The sequence below is a fragment of the Belonocnema kinseyi genome, chromosome 9 (assembly GCF_010883055.1).
Source record: "Belonocnema kinseyi isolate 2016_QV_RU_SX_M_011 chromosome 9, B_treatae_v1, whole genome shotgun sequence".
Taxonomy (NCBI): domain Eukaryota; kingdom Metazoa; phylum Arthropoda; class Insecta; order Hymenoptera; family Cynipidae; genus Belonocnema; species Belonocnema kinseyi.
Genome location: NC_046665.1, coordinates 86,966,528 through 86,990,589, shown reverse-complemented (window position 1 = coordinate 86,990,589; position 24,062 = coordinate 86,966,528). Strand labels below are relative to the sequence as shown.

The following is a 24,062-nucleotide window of genomic DNA, read 5'->3' as shown; positions in this document are numbered from 1 at the left end:
ACGGAAAAATATTGTCTCTATACATTACAGTTTGGGGTTTACTCAACCAAAATTTTCAAAAACAAAGTTGAGTCCTCAAACAGAGAGAATATTAACTTTCAAGCAAACAGTAGCATTTTTCCAAAAAGGATGAAATTTCTACTAAAACAGATGAACTTTTAAATAGAAAATACGAATTAAAAAAAATTGAATTTTCATCTGAAAAAGATTTTACTTTGACTTTTAAACAATCAAAATATAAATTCTGAACAAGAAGTAAATTTTCTACAAAGATAATACTTGAATTTTCTACCCAAAAATACGATGCTCTAACGAAACAGTCGGATTTTTAATAAAAAAGGATAACTTTTTTTGCTAAATGATTGCATTTTTATACAAACACAGTTGTGCATCTTTATCCAAGAAAGATGCCATTTCTACTAATATAGATGAATTTTTTAATCAAAAAGACCAAAAACAAAAAAATACTTTTTAACAAAATTCTTGAATTTTAATCCAAACCATTGCATTTTTATTGGAATAAAGCAATTTCTAGTAAAATAGAGGAATTCTTCAAATAAGAAAATTAAATTTTCGAAAAACAGTTGAATTTTTAAGCAAAAAAGATTTTAGTTTCACCTTTTAGCATCAGAATATGAGTTTTAAATAATAAGTCAATTTTCTATGAAATTAGTTAAATTTTCAAGCCAAAAAGACGAATTTTCAACAAAAGAGGACATCTTTTCAACATAAATTGTTGAATTTTCAAACAAATAATAAAATTTTATAACTAAAAAGGTAATCTCGTGGAGAAAGCAACTGCAAAAATAAATAAATATAAATACAAGCAGAACAAATTACTAACAAGAATATTATGCCAGGGTTAGCGCAAAATTTCATTTTTATTTTTCTCTAATTTCCTACTGGTTAATTTTTTATTTTCCCTGACCATATTAAGATTCAAAGACCAGAATCTTAATCCTGTAACATTATTAACCTAGAATCTTTTATAATCGAAATACAAAAATTTCAAATTAAAATTTTAAAAAATTCAAATTTATTCTACTTGACAGTTTAAAGTTATAGAAATTCTCTAACTTTTACATGATTTTTGTTCTTTATATTCCTGACTTTTCCTTGACCCTAAAAGTCCGTGACTTACAAACAATTTTTGTTAGCTAGGTTCGTTTTTTACTCACATTTATAAAGTACCCCTCTTCCGTAACAAGTCATAACAAAATCTCTTGAATCTGCCGATTATTTTTTATGAAACTATTTGTAAACTTCAGAAACCGCTTCTGAAGTTACATAAAAATTCAGTAAATTTACTGTAAAAGTTACTGCATTACGTCTTCAGCAACCTAATTTCGAAAATTTCAGTTACTTTAGTATCTTAAATGTGTCGGAATTTTCCAAACATTTCTAATAGTGTAGTACAACATTTATGCTCTCTCAGTTCGTGTAATTTTACTTTTTTATATTAGTACTTTCTGTAAATCTTTTAAATCTAGAAAATATTCATATGATATACAGCAAAATCACACAAATAACAAAAAAACCTCTTTGGAGTAATGTCCTGAGGTCATAATATCCCCGGTTGACTGCACTGCATTTCGGCTCAACAGTGATGTTATGAATTCAATATATTCATTATATTCATATGAGTCAATAATATCTGCTTTTAAACAAGTCTAAGCCGCATTTAAAGCCATCTAGAAAAAAAATCTGGTTATTTATAAGTCTATGCGACAACGTACATATATAGCTTATGTATAGAAGTGCATAAGCCTCGAACGTGTTGACACATAGGTATAGAAGAAGTCTCTTTCATGAAACGAAAACCTCGGTTTTATCCTTTTCCAGCATGTAACATGGCTTCTCACAAAGTACCGGACACCATTCCAATTTAATCATTTTAGACGTAAAATACGCATTTTCAACAAAGGGACAAGTGAATGCTCTTTACAATTAAAGGGTCACTACGAAATCCCAATATTTGTTCATAAATTTATATTAAAGAATTTTAGTAACAAGAGTCATACAGAATTTTCAACGAAAAAAAAATTTTCCATTGAGAAAACCGAATTTTCAACACATTAGACGAAGGTACAACTAAATACTTGAGTTTTCAACAAACAAAGTAAATATTGATCAAACAATGCTATAATTAAATGTTCAGTTGAAAGAAGTATTTACAAAAAAGGAATTTTCAACAAAAGAGTAGAATTTTCGACAGTGAAAGTTGGGGTTTTAACCTGAAAATATTAATTTAGAAAAAGTTATTTCCAACCAAATTGTTGAATTTTAAGACAGAAGAATTTTCTAAAAAAAAGTTGATTTTTTAACCGAACAAATACTGGATTTAAAACCAATTAAATTAATCTTTACTTAAAAAAAATAAACCATTAAACCAACAAATGCATTTGTAACCAAAAATTGGCATTTTCAATCGAATGGTTCAAACTTTAACCAAATAGTTGAACTTTAATCCAAATAACTGAGCTTTTAACCCACAAAATAGATTTTCGATGAAGAAGATTAATTTTCACTTGAAAAATGAATTTTCAATACAAAAATTTGTTAACAAAATTGTTAAATTTTCAACTACAGAAATAAATTTAAAAAAAAGATAAAATTTCGACCCAGAAGATTATTTTTTTAACAAACTGAATGAATTTTCAACAAAAAAGTTAAATTTCTAACCAAGGAAATACAGTTTTCACTAAAATGACGAATCTTCAACCCAAACAAATTTTTTAACCAAAAAGTTACATTTCCAACCAAAAAGATTAAATTTTGATCAAAGACGATTAATACTGAAACAAAAGAGGGATTTTCGACAAAATACAAGATATTTAAACCAAATAGTTGAATTTTTAAATTAAGAAGATAGATTTTTGACCAAAAATGGGATGGTAATATTTTCAGCGAACGAATTAACCTGAAAAAAAGAAAGAATTTTTTAAAAATAGTTCAGTTTTCAAACAAACAACAAAAGGTTTTTAAACTTAAATGATGAACCATCAACCAAATAAATTAATTACTTTCAAGAAAGAACTTTACTTTGGATTAAAATAAAATCTGCAAAATAGTGCAATCCTCAACTAAAAACAAATTAATGTTCAACCAAATAGTTGCATTCTAATTTCATAGCCAAATAAGATAAAACTTCTACTATATTAGATGAATTCTTTAAACCAAAAAGAGAAATTTCCACAAAATAGTTCAATTTTTAAATCGATAATATGAATTTTCAATAAAAAAAGATCATTTTCAACCAAATGGTATAATTTGTTATCAAAATAGTTTAATTCTCAAACCAAAAATAATATAATGACATATAATGTATAATATTATATTTTTTTCTGAACGATAAGACACAGGCAAAATTGTTAAGCATAATATGTATTCCCCCCAAAAAACATGAAATAAACAAACTATAAAATCGCGAGCTTGTGAGACGTACTTGTTATTAGTACATTTTATTTTTTAAATCTAATTTCATTAAGGATTCGCGTTTATTTAATCAACATAATTTTCAAGTATTTCCATTCTCTAACTTTATAAAACTTAAGTGAGATTGTGTGTGTATGTGTGTGGGGGGCAAAGGGCAACTAAAATCTTACGGTATCTTACATATGGGAAGGGGGATGAAAATTTTGGAAAAACATAAATTGCGAATCATCCCTAAATTTCAACTTTAGTTTAGCGAACATTCTCTGACTGTTACAGACTTTTCCTAACATTCCCTTTCGTTCCCTTACCATTTTTAAATTCCCTGACTTTCTAGGAGACCGCTTTAAGAAAAAACATGGAATAATGATTATTATATCATTAAGCCAAATCCCTTTCATGGTAAGTGTTTTTCGCCCGGCTCTAGAATCGTTATGTATACTACCGGGGATTAAGGAATTCATATGATAAAAGAAAGTAATAATAAATTTTATATCAATCTTGAATTCCCGTGTTGCTCATTCAAACAGAACAATCGTTTCGCAACATCGCTCCAACACGAGTTGCTGATCAATCTCTCTTCTGATCATCGCAGGCGAATTTTCAAAAAGTCACCATACATCCCAGTTCACACAAAAATACATATACTAAATGATAATCCTATAGTAAGTTCCAAATACTTTACTCCAAATACTTTCACAAAGCAAAGGTCTCCACGAGGGCCCATTAGTATCCAAAATCATTCATTTCAGGCCATTCACTTTGCCTAAAAATACACCTGTTTCGTAAATCGCTCTCCATTTTTTCCTGGTATGTCCAGGTCTCGCTACCGTACAGCAGAGAGGGTGCAAATACAGAGGTATATCGCAGTAAACCCCAGGAATAAATTTCATCTTTAAATTGGATAAAAACGTTGCAGCATGTTTATCTGACGAAAGATCAAATTTGTACGACGAAAATATTTGACATATGTGATATGTCAAATGGCTGCGTCTAGGTTCAGCGAAAAAGATTTTTTGGTTTAATCATTTAGATAAAGTGATACAATTTAAAAAATGAATAGTGTCTAGTCGTCTAGGCTAGACGTGGGATATATGTCATATGTCAAATAAATATTCTGTAGCGTTTTTATCCAATTTAAAAATGAATTTTATTCCTGGGGTTTACTGTGATACTGCAATTTTAGCTTTGTCAAATTTTTCCTTCTGATAATGGCTCATACACCTAACACCTAATTTTGTCTATCCTGTCTTCGTCTAAGATAATGTTACTTACTGTCATATCATCCATTCTTTCAAATAAATAATTTTTAAATTTATTTACGTTATTTTTAAGATGTGTCGTCTTCATACTAGTATTTGGTCTTCTCAAAATTCTTGGTAAATCATTCTTCGTCTAATAGAGCCATTCATAGACATTTGTCTATGAATATAATAAATAGTCAAGAGGACATAACGCACCCTTGCCTAAAACTCTGCCTAATATCAAACCAAACATTCAATTGTCCATTTTCCCTCAAACTCGCTTTAATAAGAATAATATGAGTAATTTTCAAAGAAACAAAACGCAGACACCCCTAATGTGTTTCCAGGTACAACGTCAGCTGAATGAGATATTATTTCCTGCTCCCTAAAAAAATAATGGCGAAAAAGAGGGTTCGTTTAGCATTTTCATCACCCGGTGCGATGTCCTCGGGTTTACGAGTTAACTCGGAAAGATACCTATAAAGTATAAACTGATACCACGCCAGGTTCCTGTTGAAGATGAACAAAGACTGGAGAAATAAGGGTCGGTGGCGTGCATGCCTCCCTAGGGTCTTTCCCGGCTCTATCTTTTCGATCCTATCATTAAAGCAGAACTTGAGCTATGCTTTGCAGAATCTTGTTACTTATCTTAAAACCCATTTTGGAACTTTGATATCTGCTTCTAGAAAGCAAAACCCACAGTCAGCTGTAAGGCCAAATTTCAAGTGCTGTGCTTAAATAATGAAAAAGTCATTAAACCTCTATCGAAATGGAATTTTTAAGACCATTTGGATCTTTTATATACCAAACCATAAAAGTTTTTATGGCTTCTCTTTTTTAACTAGACGAGGTTCCCAAAAGTTACTCTCTAAATCAGAATCAGCGAGAAATGGTTAATAGGGTGCTTCATGAGATCCTTTTTTTTTCATTTTCTATAACCTTGAATCGGAAATTACATTCTGAAAATTTTGATTTATAAAGTTTTAAAAATGTTATACATCTACCATTTTAACTATCCCATCCTGTACAATACAGTAATTTCTTGATCAGGTATCATGTGATCCTCAAGTTCTCTTAGTTATAAATAAAAAAAATTTTAAGGTAAGTATTAACATCCCTAACTTTGGGATTTTCAGATCAAGTTAAGATTAGGAAGTCAAATTCAGCGCTTAGGAAATTAACAAAATTATAAGTCTTTCAGAAAATATTACTTATTTTACTGGTAGCAATTTCTTATCTTATCTTATCTCATATATACGTAAAAAATTGAAGAAAATTAAAAAAAAGAACCTCTTGAAGGATTTTGAAATGTTTCAAGAGGATACCACTTTTTTCAATACGTTTGCGAAAATTGAGTTATTTTTTATTTTGCAAATTTAGTATTATGAGAAAATTTAAAAAGATTCTAAAAAATTTGAATTGAGTTCCTGAAATCTAAAAAACGTATTAAGAAGATGTTAAAGCCACAATTTTCAGTTTTGCAAGATTGCAACATTTATTTTAAAAAATGAGAAATTTAAGAGAACATTAGAAGTTTTTAAAAGATTGAAAAATAATTTAAAACTATTTATTAATATTATATATATTATTATATATTAAAATAATTTAAAAGATTGTTAAAAATATTCAACTTAATTTTTTAAAAAGATTGATGGAAAAATTAAAGGATATTTTTTATTCTGAAAAATAAAAATTTCAAAAAAGAATCTAGAAAATTTTAAGGTAATTTTCTCATTTTTACAGATTTTTCCAAAATTTTAGGAAAAATTTGAATATTTTAAAGGATTTAAACGTTTAAAAAAATTTGCAAAAGTAATTTGATGTTTGAAAAGATTTAAAAGAATGTAAATCAATATGTACAATTTTTAAGATTTAAAAATGAAATTTTCAAGTATTTTAAGGATTTGGAAAGATTTCTGGATAATAACATTTTCTTCAAATTTTTGAAAAATTTTGGCATAATTTCTTATGTTGAAAAAATAATTTAAACAGATTTTAAAACATTTCAAATGTTTCCAAACTTGTAAAAAAATCTGAAAGCTTTAAGGAAACTTTTTTAAGTATTGAAGATTTTTCAAACATTTTAGGAAATATTGGAATGATTTTTAAAGATTTAGAAGTTTGAAAAAATGTCAAACAAAAATAAAAATTTCTAAACACTTTAAAAAATTTAAAACAATATGCAGATTTTTTAAGGTTTCGAAATAAAATGTTGAAGCTTTTTAAGGATTTTGAAAGGTTTCAAGATACTAAAAATGATCTTGAGATTTCTGGGAAAATTTTTTATTATATTTAATGTTGAAAAATAATTGTAAGAGATTATTTAAGAAGATTCTAAAATATTTTAGAATGTTTCTAAAATTGTCAATAAAGAATCTGGAAGATTTAAAGACAATCTTTTCAATATTAGAATATTTTACAAAATTTTAGGCAAAATTTGATTCAGTTTAAAAGATGTTTAGGAATTTTAGAAGCTTTGAAAATACTAAACTTTGTTTAAACTTTGAATTATTTCCGAATATTGTTTAATTTCTGTAAAATAATAAATGATCCCAAAAATTTTCAAGGCAGGTTTTTGGCATATGAGAAATCTTCTTTTTGACATATGAGAATTTTCTAGAGAATTTTCTATTAAAAATTATTTTTCCCCTCAAATTATAATTTGGTTGAAATATGTGTTCTTTCTTTACTGGTAATCTTTTTTTTGTGTGGGAAATTCATTTATTTTATTGAAAATTTGTTTTCCTGAGTTGCATTAAACTACTTTTGATTAAAAATAAAAATATGTTTTGCTAAAATATCATCTACTACATTTTTTGTCAAGAATTCATCTTTTGTGGTTGAAAATTGACTTTTTTGTGGAAACTGTGATCTACCATATCTGATATTTTCAAAAATCTTTTCGAATTATCCCAATAAAGTGAGTAAAATTAAATTTTCATAACCTTAAAAATCAATAAGCAAATAAACATAAAAAACGAAAATAGTTATTCGAAATTTTTATTTTGTATCAAGAATTATTTTACCGAAAAAAAACACACGCGTGTAGCACGCGATTGATGTTCCTAGTAAATATAAAAATAAGGTACCCAAGACTTTCCTTTAACAATAATTTAACGACTTTTGGAAAAAAATATTTTTATATATGTAGGAAAATAAGTTCTTACATTTTTTCAAATAGTAGAAATTTTTCAGTAAGGCATGTAAGTAATCTTTCACGAAAGTTTCATAAATTAAAAAATTTTCTTACAGCTGAATTTTGCCTCTAAAATCTTAACTTTATCCTAAATTCGAAACTTTAAGGGCGTTGAACCGCCTTTAAAAATTGTTGTTCATAACGAATAAGATGCAAAGGTTGCATGGTATCGCACACAAAGAATTTTCTGAATCTGAAAAGAGGGATAGTTAAAATTGTATTAATCAAAATTTAAAGACTTTAAAAAGTCGAGTTGTCGGCATACAGATCTCCATAGCGACCTCCGAATAAATATTTTTTCAATCTGTCAAAAATAGAGGATCATTATCCCACCAAAGGCAAGAAATTATTGATTTAAAGTTTTAGAAATTCTAAAAAAAAGGATTTCATGAGGCAATCTAAGGAATAAATCTTTGAAAAATCGACTTTGAAACAGTGGAAATTAAAGATAAATTATTAATCTTGAAAATTGTAAAATATTTACAGCAGAGCATCATACCTAAATTTTAGTTTACAAGCCAGACGATATTCAATCCAGTATATCGTCTCGTATAGCCTTACAACCTCGTATTTTTGATTGGCAAGTGAACATCTGGCGGGTCTAGTGTACGCGTGAAAGGTTCACTTTAACGACTTTGGCTATAAAAACAACATTTTTTACAACCTAAAAAGATATGATGAAAATCCTATTATCTTGAATGAAAATTTGTTATCTAAATTTAACAAAAGTTATACAAAAATCAGAAGTGCTTCTTGTTCAGTGCACAATGCTTACTAATGGCTTCAAACGGAAATAATAACAAAGACCCGGAACCCGAAAAGAAGTCAAACACTTAATATTCGACAGCATTCTTCTTTCATTACACATGATTTCATACAAGATTGCAATTGTTAGGCAAAGTTGTCTCGTTAGCAGCAAAGCACCATCTTTTCTTAATAAATTTTCCTTGGCACGCGTGGGTGCAGCTGTCACCTACAGTGATTGGAAGGTGAGATTTGAATAATGCACCTCTAGTACGTATTGTGAAGCTTCAAAGTCTATTTTTTTCAGAAAGACCGTCACAATATCCAATTTTTATGGATCTGTAAGTCTGAATTAAAAGCTTTATTTACTACTGTAATAAACAGACTGACAGACAATGTTCTCAAACAATATAAGAATTAAATTTTCAAAGAACCTTTAGCATGATAATGCCTACTTTTTTACTGTCCATCTCAATATATGGAGACATAATAATTTTTGATGATTATAGACCCAATTAGTGATAAAGTTCGTATTTTCTAGTGGACTAAGCCTTAAGTTTTGAGGGTTTAGAAATAAACAATGTTTATTTTTTGAAACGTGTTAATGTATTTCGCTATAATATTATAGCCTCATCAGAACTGTAAAGATTACAAGAGAGAACACAATCTGTACTTTTTGATAACACAGGCCGACAAGATTTTGAATCAGAAACCAGAATATACATTTCCGAAGGATTTTTTGTAAGCTGAATCAGAATCTTAGGTCCAAATTTCTCAATTGACTCTGGTTTCCGAGATATCCTAGCAAAAAAGTGCAAAAACAGCAATTATTGCTCTATACAGAGGTAAACTCACAAACATAAAATTTTCAAAATGTGATATCTTAGCAAAAACAAAAGATAAAACTCAACGACATTCGAAAGAACGAGACTTATTCTTTAAAATGGCGTTTGTGGTTTTTTGAGTGAATGAAAAAAATCGATGTTACATAACTTCAAATATAGGAAAAAATTGATGTTTTTGCACATTTAGGTTAGGATATCTCGGAAACCAAAGCCAATTGAGAAATTTGGACCTCAGATTCGGATTCAGCATGCCAAAAACCTTCGGAAAAGTACATTCTGGTTTCTGGGTCAGAGGGTCGACCTGATTTTGTCGGCCTGTGTAATTAGACAAAGGCTGTATTTTAAAAATACCACAGATAGAAGAAAAAATTAAATAGGTTCATATAGAAGAAACCATCCAGCTGTTTATCCAATATTATCGAATCACTGAATCTATTAACTTGGATGAATGCAGTTTAGTACAAAATACATGGATAGCATTTTTTGTGAACCAAGGATCAATAATCATAATCCGTGAGTTCTGAAAGTGCTAAAACCATGTATAACTAATTTTTTAAAACAAAAACATTTATCATGTTTTGTCACGAACTTTGAAAGATTCAGAACTCGAAGAAAATGGGCAAACTTGTTCTAAAGTTTTATTGCCCAAAAGAATCTAAAGTTCCGTTAGTTCTCGTAAAGAATGGGTTGATGTTGTGACTTTCATACAAATCGGAAAATTTATAACAATATTTTGATAGCTACTTGTAAAAGTACCCTGTGTGCCCCCAAAAAGTAGCAATAAGTAGTCTTAGAGATTTGAACAAGAAGCAAACAGTAGAATGCTTATTTAATTAAATTTTTTAAGTTTCTTGAAACATTTTAAATTTCAACGCATTTTTAAAGTTTTATCTGAAACGAATATAAACTTTAGCAAATAGATAAAATTATAAGGGGAAAAAGTTACTTTTTACATTTCTCTTCATCAGTCCTTTTTTTAGATATTAAACCCTTTTTATGGACAGTATTTCACTTCTTTATTTAACATAGGTACAAATTATTTCATTATAATCACATTATTAAAATTTCCCAAGAGGATTTATTATTCGCTCACCAGAATAATGATCCTTCACATCTACCCAGAAGCTAATGCTAATGTAGAAAACGCATTTTTCAATTTTTCTGCTTAATTAAATTTAGCGACTACATTATTAGCCGAGGATTAATTTTTTCTCGTAATTTTTTTTCTTGAACTCTTTATACCGCAGCAATTTACAAGAAAATGTGAAGAAAAACTCTCTTCTTCATAACAAAGTTAAATATTGTCGACATTTCGGATAGATTCCAAAGATTCCACAAAGATTGCAATAATTTTTCAAAGATTATATAAATATTTCACAAAGTTTTAAAATATTTCGTGTAGGTTTGAAAGATTTCACAAAGACTTTTATTATTTTGAATATGTTGCAAAGATTTTTAGAGAATTCGTAAAGATTTTACAAAGATCTGGCAAAGATTTTACAAAGCTCTTGCAAAGATTTGAATGCTGCCTCACAGATTTCAAAGATTTTACAATGATTTCAAATATTTTGCACAAATTCCAGATATATTTAAAAGGTTTCACAAAGACGTTTATTATTTCAAAAAGGTTTCAGACAGATTTCAAATGCTGAAAAAAGATTTTAATGATTTCCTCATGATTTCGGGAAGATTTCAATGATTTCCCAAAGATTTCAAATATTTCGCAAAGATTTTTAGAGAATTTCCAAAGATTTGAATGATTTCCCAAAGATTTGAAATATTTCGCAAAAATTTTTTGGAGAATTCGCAAAGACTTTACAAATATTTCACAAGGATTTCACAGTGATTTCGAATATTTCGCAAGGATTTCAGGTACATTTCAAAGATTTCACAAAAACTCTAATTATTTCCGAATAGCTTCAAAAAGATTTAAATGATTTCGGATATATTTAAAAGACTTCACTAGGACTTCAATCCTTTCTCAAGCATTTACAAAGATTTCAATAATTTTACAAATATGACCAAAATATTTAAAATATTAACTGAACTGATTTCAGAAAGATTTGAATTATTTCGCTAGGATTTCAAATAGATTACAAATGAATAAAGATTTCAATGGCTTTCTAAAGATTTCAAATATTGCCCAAAGATTTCACAAACATTTGAAAAAGGTTGCAATGATATCTCGAAGGTTTTAGAAAGATTTCGAATATTTCGCAAAAGAATCGGATTGATTTAAAAGACTCTAGAAGGATTTCTGTTATTTCAAAAAGATTCTAGATAGATTTCAAAGATTTCTATAATTTCACAAATATTAAAAAATATGTCAGAAACATTTCAAATATGAACTGAATTGATTTCAGACAGACTTTAATTATTTCACAGAAAAAATTTTCAGATCCGATGAATTTAAGCCGCCACCTCTGCATTCAGCGATTCCACCATCTTCGCAAGCTATTTCAAATTGGGAATCAGCCAGAAATCACAAGGAGCCAGGTCAGAACTGCATGGAGGCTGTGACATAGGTTTCACCAGAAATTGCTGAATAAGCTGTGATCAATGGGCCAGTGTTTTATCGTCATGCAGAAACCATTCAAAACTTTTCCCAAATCAGGATCAAAATCTCTACCAGAGCGTTGATCACTTTCCACAGAAGCACGACCACTTTCAATCGCTTTACGCAAGTTGTTTATGCAACTAAATAAAGTAGTTGACTAAAGAGTCGTAGGTCCTTGCAGAATACAGAAAGGATATTTATCTTAAATGTAATTTTGAAAGCTACCAAAAATAACGCTTATCAAAATACCAACATTTTGAGGAAATCTTATTAAGATTCCGATGGAAATAACCATGGTCTCTCTTCCGCGTTATTTGCAAGCACAGTACTAAAGTGCTTATCGACGCGCGATGCGGCTTTGCACGTGCTGGCAATATTTTGAAGGGCGGAACGGGGGTCTATCTAAAGGTAAAAGTGGAGGTGGGAATGGAGGGTTGCTGCTAGTGCTGGTGCCAAAAGGACTAAATTCGCGAAACTCAAACGCGCTGAGTAGGGTTTTTAGGAGCATACTCTCGTGAGGGGTGAAGTTCTAACCGCTATAAATCAAACGTCCTCCCCAATTTCGCGATCCCCAACCTTATTCCAGTCTTACCCTTGGTTCGTTTCGACTTTTTCTTTTTTTCCCCTTTCTTTAAAAGAAGTAAAGACGTGCCGGATCGAACCGGCAACCGACCTACGCTCGATCGATAAGACAATTGGCTCACGGACATTGCTTGAATTCCATGGATGTCCTGCATCATTGAGTCTCGCTAAAGTTATGTGAAAGTTAATTAAGCCACGTGCCACATTTCCAAAAGGTACCTGGGTTTGAGATACAGAAAACGAGTGACTAAGCGATGTCTGGAATGTTCAATTCTCATCGAAGATCATCAAAAATTAATTAAGTTAAAAAAACTATATCAAGTAGGGAATGTGTACTCAAATTCGGAAAAAATCCCGGACAATCCACGAATAGAGTACGGCCATTTTCTTAATATTTTTAATTAAATTTTTTCTGACAAAATATCTTCTCCTTCCGCTTCGCTGGAAATTGAACCACATAACTTCCGATTGCCGATCGCGTGGTGTCCCATTAAGCTACTAGAGAAATCGAGAAAGAAATCCTTTTTCAGAAATAAACGCATTAATATGTCAGATGTTACAAGTCAAATTTGTCGAGGAATCTGTATTGTCATCAGAGAATAACAGAACTTCTTGACGTCTTTACTCTAGTAGCTTAATGGGAAAACACCCGAACAGCAATCGGAAGTTCAGAGGATTGATTCCCAGCGGAGCGAAAGGAGAAGATACTTTTTTCAGACAAAATTTAATTTTTAAAAATTTTTATTCATAACTCCATCTAGTCTGTAAAGATGTTAAGAAATTCTTTTATTCTCTGTTGACAATACGACTTCCTTGAAAAAAATTTCTTAATCATTGCAATCCTACACCATTTAAAAAAATTACACAATACTTAAATAACCCATTTGATTATCCATCTGAGAATGATTTAATCATGATTCGCGGTAGTGCATCCGCCACCGATAAAAACAAAAACTCGAAAAACATTTCTCGTAAGAACGCTAGTTATTGTACATGTAAATACATAAATATAATGTCAGAAAATATAAAAAATGCAGAATTTTTAGTAACCAGATACACAACATTCAGTATTGATTATTTTTCGAGTTTTAATACTTTAGTTCCAACATAATGCTTTTTCAGGCACTCAAAACATCTAAATGTGTAGAAATGGTACTTCTTTACATGTAAAATTAAATAGCGATATTCTTTAACTTATGAAAGCTGCTTTATAAAGGGAAAAGTAAATTGTTAATGGTATAAGCTTTTAGGAATGTTATGATAGTAAGATATTCTTATAAATACACTCGTATTATCACTATCGAATCGTTAAATAAATAAATAATGTTGTTAAAAATTAAACTATGCTATATATCTGGCCGAGGATTTATCTAATTTGTTCAAAATCGGCTATTTTAGTTGAATTTAACTTTTAAACTGAAAATTTGTTGATTGCAATTGTGGTTAAAAACTTCGTTTTTAGTTTGATATTAGACTATTTGGTTAAAAATTCATGTTTCTTTATTGGAAATTTAACTTTCTTGTTAAAATGTCAACTGTTTTCTAAACATAAAAACTTCATCTTTTGAGGTAGAATTTAATCTTCTTTGTTCAAAATTCTTCTATTTGATTGAGGACGCAATTATCTTCTAAAAAATTTGTATTTTTCGATTCAAGTCATTGAAAATTATTTTTTTTCTCTAACTGAGAAAATGAATATTCTATTTTAGGCTGAAAACTAACTCTTTTTTGTCAAATTTATGTATATTGTTGAAAATTTGTCTTCTGTCAGAAGCTTATTCTTCTTGGTTGAAAAATTATTCTCTGTATGTTCAAAAATCAGCGACTTGGTTTAAATTTTTTTTAAGTTTAATTATTTTATGGAAATTCAACTATATTGTTAAAGACCTCCTTTTTTATCAAAACTTTAACTGTTTTGTTGAAAATTCGTTTCATTTTTAGTTAAAAGTTAATTTTTTTAACTGAATATTTAACTATTTCATTTATGGTTCAATTTTTATTAATCATGTACTTGATTGAAAATTTGGTTATTATTGATAATACATGTTTTGTAAAAAATTAATGTCTTTGGTTAGAAAATCAACGTTTTAATAGAAAATGAAACTGCTTGCTTAAAAATGGACTTTTTTGTTGAAAATTCGTATTATTGGTGGAGAATTAAACTACTTTTGGAGAAAACTAAACTATTGGGTTAAAAATTAATCTATTTATTTGAACATTTAACCAGAATATATCAATATTTATCTTAAAATATAGCTATTCCATTTTTATTTTAAAATTTTTCCTTTATAAGTTGAAAATTTGGGTAAATCTTTGTTTTGTTTTCAGTTGGGAACAGAACTATTGGGTAAAAAATTATTTTTCTTGACTGAAAATTCAATTTCTTATTGAAAATTCATATTTTCAGGATGAAAAATCTTTTTGAAGTTTCTAAAACATTCGACTATTTAGATAAAAAAACTTAACGGCTCTGTTCGAAATTCGTATTTTTAGGTAGAAAAAGAATATTCTTTGTCGAAAATTTATCTATTTGGTTGAGGATTCAACTATTTGGTTAAAAATTCGTCTTTTCTTGTGAAATTAAACTGGTAGAAAATTACTGGTTTTTATCTGAATGTTGTTTTTTAAACTAAAAATTTAACTATTCCATCTAACGTTACACACTTATGTTTTTTTTTTGTAAAAAATTAATGTATTTTGTTGAAAATTCGTCATTTGGTATAAACTTAATCTTCTTGGTTGAAGACTCTTTTTTGTATAGTAAAAATTTAGCTATTTAATTTAAAATCAAATTATTTTGTTGAATGTTTCATTATTTTCTTGAAAATTCATCTATATCGTTAAAGACATCTTTTTTCGTCGAACACTCAACGGTCTTGTTAAAAATTCATCCTTTTTATTAAAAATGAAATGATGAAAGTTTGTATCGAAAATTCTACTTTTCGCGTCGAAAATTCAACTATATTCTAAAAAAAAATTCTTTTTGGCTTAGAAACCCGACTAGTCTGTTAAATATTCAATAGGTAAAATAAGATAAACAGGTGACAACCCGTGATGACTGAATATAAAACAGAATTTAAATATTTGATAGTCAGGGTGCAACTTCATCGGAATAGTTATTCAGCCTTGTTTAATTTCATGCCTTGCGTATGAAGCAAAATTTTAGTCACACAATAACAATTAATTTTTAGATAGGTACTCTAATAGTGTTTGACGATAGAAAATTGCATTGCTCGTGTCAAAGACTTTATGAATATTCTACTTAAGCTTATTAATAATTGTCTCCCTGGGATGGGGTAAAAGAGAGTGAACGGAGAATTAAGGAGATTATGCAAGGCGCATGCAAAGGAGCCGGAAAATCCTGAATAACGCAAAGACCAAGATTATCATAAAATGATAGACTCAATAATCTTTTGAAAAATCTTTTGATTGCAACTCGCTAAAAAAATCTCTGAATTGTTTAATAGAAAGAATCTGAAAGATTAGAGTCTACTGAATTCAACTATATGATCACTTTTATCATGAAAAATTATTTTTAATTGTTAGGGGGGCAAAATATCCCAAGAAACAGGGTTTTTTGGCCCTTTTTTTCAAGAGACGAGTTTCACCTATTCCCAAAAAACGGTCGACGTTAGGAAAAATCGGAAAAAATGCACAGATATTCTTTCAAAAATTTTTAACGTAATAACTTTTCTCAAAGTTCAAAAATATTAAATACTTTATCGTGGGAACAAATGGAGACAAGAAGCGGTTGAATTGCCACCAATTTGTAGTTATATGATGGGAGGGCAGTGCAATAATTAAATTTCTGATTAAATCATTGTTATGCACGAAATATAATTTTGAATATTTCTGACGAAACGTTAACATTTAGGGCCTTTTGAACAATTTTCAACTGGAATGCATAATATTGCGCAATATACTCGAGTGACTACCCGCGCACTGCGCCTTTCCTACGATGCTGCTGGTGATTTTCAGGTAAGAGTCGCAATCGTCTCTTGCCCTGCGAGCTGAGAAACTGTGCGTGGGCCAGCAGTTCTAGGAATTACTTTTTTTTAATTTAAAATTGATCATATCATTGAATTTAGAAGACTTTAAGCTTTCAAGTGCTTTTATTTCAAAACCTAGAGGATTTTTTTTCTTTTGAGCGAGTAGCAATCAAAATAAGTGAGGGATCTTATTTCCGATTTTAGTTTTCAAAGCACTTGCATAGAAGTAAGAATTTATATACACGACGCTAATTTCCGTCATGTGCTATTAATACGGTTGCCTCTTTATCAACAATAAAAGGTTAATTCGCTTAGCTTTGAGTTGAGCAGACTCGCAGACTCACATACTCATTTTAGAGAGAACTGAGTGAGAATGGATTGACAGACTTGCCAATTAGCGCCACGTAACTGTCTAAGAAGAAGAGATTCGTAATAGCGTGTAACGCCATGCCACGCCGCTTCCACGAGGGCTCGAGTCGAGTGATGCGAAAAGCGCGGCGTAGCGTGACATTTACGTACAATTTGCAAATGTCGCATACTCGTCCGACTAATGCATGCATTTACGCTTACAAATCAAGTATCTCACTGCGCAAAAAAATACAATAAATTCTATTAAGAGATCGTCGCTGAATTGAAAATCTTGATTAATTCGAGTGGAGAAACAGCAAGAGTTCTCATAGTTATTACAATCATGCGAGGACATGAGAAATACTTTAAGGTGATATATTTCATAATTCAATCAAGTCGAATGGATAAATATAACTATTACCTATTTCACGAAAGTAGGGAAATTAATTTTTTCTAAATAAAATTATTGTTAGGTAACATATTAAATTAAATTTGAAACCCTTCAAATTTTTTCAACCACACAGTTGCATTAAAAATGAAAAATATAAACTTCCAAAGAAAAATAAAATATTTAAATTTCCAGTTAAAAAAATTTGTGAACAAAAAAAACATTCTATTTTTACCAAAGTAGTTAGACCCAGTAGTTGAATTTTGATTAAAAAAATCAATTCTCGAGAAAAAATGTAACCGTTGATATTATACTGAAGAAATTCGTATTAAAAAAAAATTCAAATCGAAAATAAGAATTTTCAACAAAAAATTAACTTTACACAAAAAAGTAAATTTTCAACCAAATTGTTCAATATTCTACCAGGGATTCGAACGAAATTAAGGGGCTTTTTCAGATATTTTCCAATTATTTCTTAAAATTACATATAATTTACCTGAAAATAATGCTAAGTATGAAAAGTCACTAAAAAATAATGCATCTCCGGAGGCACACTGTCAATTTATGTTTCGTCAAAGTTTTATGTGGAAAAAATAAAAAGGAACGTAACGAAAGCTTCGTTACGTCCCTTTTCATTCTTTTTTATATATAATACGATTAACACATAATTTTGACATTGTGCCTTCGTAGGCTCATTATGTTTTTACAATTTTTTAGACTAAGCTTAGTTTTTAGCCAAATTCTTTTAAATTTATCGAAATAATTGGCAAATATCCAAAACTGCCCCTTAATTTCGTTCAAATCCCTGTATTCTACCAAATAGGTGAGTTTTTAGTCCAATAAATGGATTTGGAACAAAATAGTTGAATTTAGAACGTAAACAGTTCAATGTTTAAACCAAAAAAACGCATTTTCTACAAACCAATTGAATTTTCAATATAGAAGTATTAACTTTCAACCAAAAAGTTCATTTTCACCAAAATAGTTAAATCCTCAACCGAAAAAGATGAAATTTTTAACCGAAAAATACGAATTTTAAACAAAATAGGTGAATTTTCAACCAAAATAATTGAATATTTACAAAAAAAATCGACAACAATTTAATTTTCAACTCAAAAATATTAGTTTTCAACAAAAGTGTTCATTCTCAACCAAAGTAGTTTACTTTTCAACCCGATAACAAGTGTTTTCAACGAAATAGTTCATTCAAAATATATAAACGGTCAATCTAAAAAACTAAATTTAAAAAAATCGATTTTTCAAACCGAAATTTGAATTTTTAACAAAAAAGTTAATTTTTTCAATCAAATGGTAGAATTTTCTACCAAATTGTTCAATTTACAGTACAAAAAGACGAATCTTGTACGAAAATGTTTAGTTTTCATCCAACAATTTATGAATTTAAAACAAAAAAAATTAATTTTCAAGTACATGCTTGGTTTTCAACCACATTATTGTTTTTTTAACAAAAAAAAAAGAATTTTAAACAAAATAGGGTTTATTTTCAACAAACAAATGCAAATTTCTGCTAAAATAGCTGAATTTTGAAGCCAATAAGAAGTTTTTACAAAACTGTAAAATTTTCAATCAAAAAAATAGTTTCTAACTACATAGTTGATTTAAAAAAAAATTAATTTTAACCAAAAAAGATGAACTTTTAACAAAAAGTTGTTTTCTTAACAGGCCTATTTCTGAGGTCCGTGATTCGAAGAGAGCCGTAACTTCCCGTTACGATGTTTTCTGAATTTCGGCATCCCTGTCAATACCGGTAACTGCATTTTAGATAATTAATTAACATTTTTTAACCATTTTTTTGGAAAAATGAAAATTTTCTGTGTAACGATTCTCTCGGCTTCGTTCATTTTACAGTTAACGGTGTTTTCTCAAATCACGGCGGTATAGTCAAAAATCGATTCTATTTTACACCGAAAAAGAACGGATATTGAAATACAAAAATGTCGTTACGAACATAATATATTTTCTTGATCTAAGAAAATAATTCTTGTCTCAAGAAAACGTATTAGATTGAAAAAACTTGATTTTCTTTGTTTAATTACATTTCCTTGAGATAAAACCAATTTTCTTGTATCATTGAAATATTGTGCTGTCCGTATTCGTACCGATATTGTCTTGGTTCAATGCTAATTATTTTTCAGTGTACACAAACCTATTATATTACACGTGCTTACACTGCTGGAAAAATCTGTATTAAATTTAATACAAATGTATATAAAGTCATTTGTATGAACAGTTGTTGAAATTTAAGGCTATGTGATGAGTAGGTCACGTGATCAGATTCCTACCTCACCGCCACTTTTTTTATTTCCCCACTTATTATCACACGACACGCCACATCGATTTGAAAATTTGGGATATTAAACAAGAAGCACTAACAGTGGTGAGGGTCTTAAATTTGTATAATTATGAACAGAGTTTTTTGTTGTAAATAATTTTTTTTGCCTTTTTTATAATTATTAAACTTTAAGAACAGACCCACCTTCCTTAGTGCTTCTTATTTATTATCCCACATTTTCAACTCTATGTGGCGCTTCCTGTGAAAATAAGTTCGGAAATAAAAAAAAGTGAGGATAACGTAGGAATCTGGTCACGTGATCCACTCGTTACATGGCCCTAATATACATTTTATATTATATTTAATATACAGGTTGGAAAGCACCGTGCTTGAAACCTTAAAGTGTTTTCATTTCTTCAATTATTGTTCAATATTTGCATTGGAAGCAATAATATAGAATTCGTCGATTGGACTGCTCTTCATGATTAAAGTGCAACGTATGGATGGAACTTTTTCCAAAATTTGTCCAGAATGGCAGAAATTTAATGTGATTACATTTGATTGTAGGTTAGGTCTGTTGTTGATTTGGAATCCAATTTTATTTTTGGATAACTGGAAAAAGGTAGCATGATTTATTGTTGTTAAGAATTGAAAAATTCAGCTGAACTTATTTTGTCTTATTTTAATATACATTGGTATTTTAAATTTAATACTATTTTGAACAGTATAATCTAACCATAATTTTTATTTAATCAAATTGTCAAGCAAATGTCAGACTGTACAGATGGATCTTCAATAGAAGATGTTCAAAGTATGGGATAGTAACGCCATATACTATTCTAGGTGGCTGTCCTATAGTTAAACATTAAATATGATAACCGGAAACATCTAGATGGTAAGGGTAAACATCCATTTTTCTCTGCGTGTCAGACATTTAGGCAAAATGTTATTCAGCTTCATAGTAAATTAAATTCTGTGAAAACATTTGTGTCCTGGACAAACAGAGTCTGGGCGACATCATTAAGTAATAGAGTCGAATTCACGGTTTGCGCCCACGCTGTATCGCAGTTTTGGCTGGATAACGCAACCCGGTTGGATTATTAAATTTAATACAGTCAATTACTCGAAGTCACCGCTATAATGACGCGATTAAATCAAACAGTCCGAGGCACTACAAAGTCCTCCTAAAACTAGGCACTAGGTTTCCGCGTTACATTATGATTAAAAGGACTATTCCTGGTTCATTGCCCCATCACGTGTGTAATGTACCAAAAACAGTTCAAACAAAGAAAGAAAGAAAGAAGGAAAGAAAAGGAAGAAACTAATCGTTGATTTTTGTGTGGTTAAAGAAAAAAGTTCGTATTCCATTTTTTGATAAAATATGCATTTTGAATATATAAAAACAATGGAAGAATACATAGTGGCGCCCGGGATATCCAACCGTTGCACATCATTCCGATTGTCAACTTCAGATCAAAATGATCCACTTTTCCTGATCCAAAATTTTGAATTTCAGGACAGGAAAAATATTTCAATTTTCCTATATTGGGCTATAAATATCTATGAGTCTGAAAATCATCTTCGTTTTTCTTTCTAAAAGTGTTTCATTAAGTTTACCTAGTTCCGACTCTCACTTCTGGAAGATTCAATACTTTCTAACATAAGACAAACGAAAAATGTTTTAGAAAAAGTTGAATTTCCTACAAACTAAATGAATTTTCAACAAGTAGTTTGATTTTCAACTGAAAAAGTAATACTAGAGTTTACAGTTAAAAAAGTTAATCTTTAAATAAACAAGACTGAATTTTCAGCCAAATGAGATTAATTTTACATTAAAATGCTGAATCTTTATCTCTGATAGTTACATTTTTAGTTAAAAAATGAATAACAAAAAAATAATATTTACTTGTAAGGAGTTTAAATTTTCAATCAAGTAGTTGCATTTTGAACCAAAAACGATTATTATTCTACAAAAAAAAAATGTCAACAAAATACGAGAACGAATACATGAATTTTGAAACAAACAGTTAAATTTTCAACAAAAAAGGATTCATTTATATCCTCAAAAGTAAATTTTCTACAAGAGTTGAATTTTCAGCCAACAAACATGAATTTCTAACAAAAAAATTTAATTTTGAACTAAATAGCTGTATTTTCTACAAAGGTAGTTGATTCCTCAACCCAAAATAATGACTTTCTAAAGAAATTGATGAATTTTCAACAAAATAATTTAATTTTCAACTAAATAATAACATTTTAAATTAAAAAAATTTAACCAAAAATCAAAATACATTCATTTTTGATTACAGAGATAAAAGTTACAAAAAAGCGAATTTTCAACCAAATAATTCAATTTTAAATTAAAAAGAATAATTTTCAAATAAAAATTATGAATCCTAAACCGAAAAAATTATTTAAAAACAGTGGAGTTCAAGTTCAATTTTTAACAATAGAAATAAACTTTTGACCAAGTAGTTGGATTTTTAACCAAAAAATTTATCCTGCAAAAGAAAAATGTAATAGTTGATACCTTCAATAAACTTTTTTTATTTTTATTAAAAAACAGTTACATTTTAAAAAAATTGCAACAAAATAGTTGAATTTTCATCAAAAAACAATTAATTTCAGATTTAAAATATAATGGTTAGATTTTCAGTTAAAAAATTCCAACAAGAAGTATAGTTGATATTTCGTCCAAAACTAATGACTTTTCAACCAAATATTTTCATTTTGCACCAACAAAATTAGTTTTCTACTATAACAGATGGATTTTTATGCTAAAAGATGAATTTCCAAAAAAAGAGTTGAATCTTCAACAAAGAAAGGTTCTCCAATCAAGAGAGAAACTAAAATTCAACCAAATTGTAGAATTTTAAATGCAGAAAGGCGACTTTTTAAACAAAGAGGATAACTTCTAAAGGATTTACAGCTTCTTATAACTTAACAGGGAATGTTTTACAAATTCTTGAATTGCAAGGTGGGATCCAAATTTCAATTTTCCTATATTGGGCTATAATAAATCTCTATGGTCCTGGAAATGATTGTTTACATTCAGAAGGTGTTTCCGTACATTTACGCAATTCAAGTATTCATCAAAAACTAGGAGGAGATTACGATATCCGTGGCGACAAAGTTTTAATGTGAATTCCTATATGATTTTTTGTGCGAAACACGAATCTGAAAGTTGTAAATCGATATCTCGATTTTGCTATGTTGAAATTATAATTTTCGTAATCGCAATGATTATTGACTTTCGTTTTTGATTAACATAATTTCGGAATATTGATTTCGATGAGATTTTCGCGAGAAACACTTATCTGGAATTTTTAAATCGATATCTCGAATAGTTTTCAAGATACAGATTTTTTCTGTTAAATGGAATAATGAAACGTTTAGTGGAGGGAGGGAGGAAAGTACCCCTGTGAATGGTCACAGAAATAATGTCAGATCGCACCCCTACCCCTCTTAAAACGTCTCATGGGGGGAGGACATTCCTCTGTCTCATCACAAAATTTAAAAAAAATCGATATCTTGAAAACTTTTTGACATATTAATTTAAAACATTCAGATTCGTTTTTTTCGCAAATAATCCTTTAAGAAACTGTAATAAAACTCTGTCGCCAAGTGTATCGTAATCACGCAAAAATAAAAATTAGTTTTCGAAAAAAAATGTAGGAAACTTCCTCGAAATGATCGTATCGAAACTGCAATGTGCATGTTGACACTCATGACTTGATGAGGCATAATATCGAATGCTCGACAGTTGCGACTCATGAACATTCATGACAGGCAATAAGTGATATCGAGAATCAGATTATTCTGATGCGCCATTTACTGAGCAAATAAAAATTCCGAAATTGGTATAAAAGCGTTGCACATAACTTTGATCAAATTTCGGGATCAAATTGATCAAATGATCAAAAGCATTCAACTATAGATACACGGAGGAAATTGATTGGGGAGAGCTTCCGCAAAATTCGTTTAAAGCTGGGACATGAAGCATTTGGGAAATGTTCGACATTATTTTGGTAAAGTTTACAACCAGTTTCCCTCTTTATTGAATGAGATATTTTGAAAGTCTCCTATTACCTTTTGAAAAAATGCCCAAACTTGAGTAAAACGAGTGGCTACTTGATGGGAAATCTAATAGGTATCGGAACATGAAGGGGTTGACTGGTTTCAAGTTAATTACTCGAAAAATAAAAAATAGTTACCAGGGTACGCAGCGCAGTGGTAGAACGTTCGACTCTATAGGTAATATTTATATTTATATATATAATATCTTATGCAAAACCGCTTCTGTACACTGACACTAGGCTGATTGCCGAGATCGATTATGTTTCTGGGCTACGTATACGTTTATGAGCTATAATGTTACAAATACATGAAAAGGAAAAAGCAGCACGTATGCAGAGTACGAGAGGTGGTGGTAAAACCGACAACC

At 29.4% G+C, this 24,062-nt stretch overlaps 1 protein-coding gene across 5 annotated transcripts in view; it reads right to left on the bottom strand.

Moving 5' to 3' along the window:
- Window positions 1–24,062, bottom strand: part of LOC117179404 (stress-activated protein kinase JNK) — a 473,020-nt gene that overhangs the window by 288,634 nt on the left and 160,324 nt on the right. Inside the window, exon 1 of one of the 5 annotated variants that reach the window (XM_033371163.1) lies at window positions 23,833–23,912. The exons of the other annotated variants lie outside the window; for them this stretch is intronic. The gene's annotated coding sequence lies outside the window, so the exon portion shown is untranslated. Of the gene's footprint in view, window positions 1–23,832; window positions 23,913–24,062 lie in introns of those variants that run through there. 5 annotated transcript variants of the gene reach the window in all.